Here is a 2,476-nt window from a genome sequence, read left to right as displayed (position 1 = left end):
AAGTTACTTGTTACTTCATTTACAGTGTGAAGGGAACAAAAAGTCACAATGTTAAATTCTTCAGAAGAGTCCATCTTAGACCAGTGACCTCTGAGGGGACCAGAAGATGCACAGCGGTGGCTCTATGGCAGAACCACAGGAACCTGAAGAAGCCAGCAGAGTCTTGGTCCTCCCTGCAAGGCTCACTCAAAATTTCTATGAAGGGGGTTGGCTTAGGAACTCTGTCCCCAAGTGTCCCAGCATCTGGGAACCTTGGATCACCACCTACATAGGACAACCACTTGGTAAACACCATCTCTGATAGTATATAAAGGCCTGTTTATCTCCTGCACTTCTTGGTATGATGTGGTAAATTCTTAGGGCACTCTCTACCATGTCTATCTTCTTGATCATGCTCCTGCCGGGAAAACTTCATTAGCTGACTTGTTTTTAAGAATGGTACACTGTGGGACCGGGGAGATAGCTCAGCAGTCTAAGTGCTTGCCTGGAAAGAGCAAGGACACAGGTTTGATCCCCAGTACCACATGCCTTGCCAGCCCTGGAACCCCGGGCACTCTGTGCCAGCCACCAAAACCAGGAGTGGTAGCACACACCTGTAACCCCAGCACTGGGGAGGCTGAAACAGCCAGATCACTATGAGTCTGAGATGCATAGTGAGACCCTGTATCAAATAAATAAAAATTTTTTAAAGAATGGTACAGTGATACATTCTGGGAAAGATAACATGATAGAAAGCTGGAGAAAGGTGTGCTGTGGGCTTGTTCTGAGCAGCTGGAAAGACACTGAGCTGACTCCTATCCTACTACAGGAAATATGCTCCTGTTAAAGCAGTTCATTTCAAGACAACTCAAAACAAATTATAATTAGTTATAACAGTTTTCCCTCATGGATACACAGGCCACTATTTGAACACAGGTTGGCTTTAAATTTTTTTAATTCAATATCTAGGGAAACATGTCAAGATACAGGAAAAAAATGAGCAATTGTGTATCAAAGCTATGACCCTATGGAAGTTATTACTGCTTAGAAGGAGGGCACAAGGTAAGATCTTAACCAGGTGTGGTGATGCATGCCAATAATCCCAGCACTTAGGAGGCCGTGGCTGGAAGGATCACCATGAGTTTGAGGTCAGCCAGGGCTACACAGTAAGTTCAAGGCCAATCTCAAACACATAGTGAGACTGTCTCAATTTTTAAAAACATTAAAAATTACTTTCTTATGTTGAACATTTTTTTATTATTTTTATTGAGAAACAAACAGCAATGAGACAGTTTCAAAACAGGTTAGTAGGACAGTTACAATACTTAATACATTGCATAGTGTTGTCTTCGTAGTGGTTATTCATAGTACAAGATGCAGATATGATATCCTGTCCAAATACTACTAGTATAAATCTTTCTTCTCATTGAATTAAGAGTAAATAGCTATATATCTATCCTAACTGTTTTGAATAGACAGGTACAAAATGATCCTTCATTTGTATTCCCCCTTTTTGTTTAGTTTTGTCACAGAAGGGTATTCCATTGCCATTTAAAAGTTGTAGGTGTGTAAATTCAGAAAAATAATCTAATGCAGTCCAGTAATCCATAATACTAGTGGGTTATCCATAGGATTGGCAATGCCAGAAGTTGTTGATTGAGCCTTTTACAGCTCAGCATATTAATATGGCTTTACTTTTCATACCTTGTTATACTTTTCTGCTGGATGGTTAAGACCAAGATAAGCAAGACCTATAACAAGAAATGTAACTTTTGTATATGACAAGGTCAGTCCAGTCCCCTCAGGATTTATCCTGTAACCCTGTACCACATTTTTCACATCCTTGGTCAATGTCAGCCATGTGGATGAATCACAGCTATTGCTTGACCAATTTGCTTTCTGTGAAAGCCTGAAAGAATGATTTCTCTCCATGTGATTCTCATGAGGTAAACTCCACACCATTGATCACTTTCCGCTGTGGCTTCATAATCTCCTTGATCAAAAAATTTGGGACATCACTGAGTTACAGGATGTTGCAGAACAGGTTCTCTTATGTCCTAAGTCCTCACTAGCCTTGAAAGGCTAGGGCCAAAATGTTGGCTCGCCTAGTAGCCCTTCTTTTTCTCTAATTTTTGGTCTGCAAACTTAAGTTGTTAACCCTCCAGAAGAGAAGCTTAATGACATTATTACCCTATAACACAGGCAGTTCATCTTAACCTCACTATCTGTCTGAATATCAAACATCTTAGGCATAACATGGAACAGGTATTTTTCCTCAAGTACTGATATGTTACACTTTAAATCCCTACAGAATGTGAAGAAAAAAATAAAAAATAAAGAAAATTTTAAAAATAGGAATAAACAATTACATAATTTTTCACAGAAATTTAGATATCTAACCGTATACAGCATTGAAACCCAAGATAAACACACCAAGACATGTAATAGTCAAGATCCCAGAAATTCAGCACAAGAATAATATACTGAAAGCTGCTAG

The sequence above is a fragment of the Octodon degus genome, unplaced genomic scaffold, assembly GCF_000260255.1.
Source record: "Octodon degus isolate 3935 unplaced genomic scaffold, OctDeg1.0 scaffold00323, whole genome shotgun sequence".
Taxonomy (NCBI): domain Eukaryota; kingdom Metazoa; phylum Chordata; class Mammalia; order Rodentia; family Octodontidae; genus Octodon; species Octodon degus.
Note: the sequence above shows the minus strand (reverse complement) of the source record.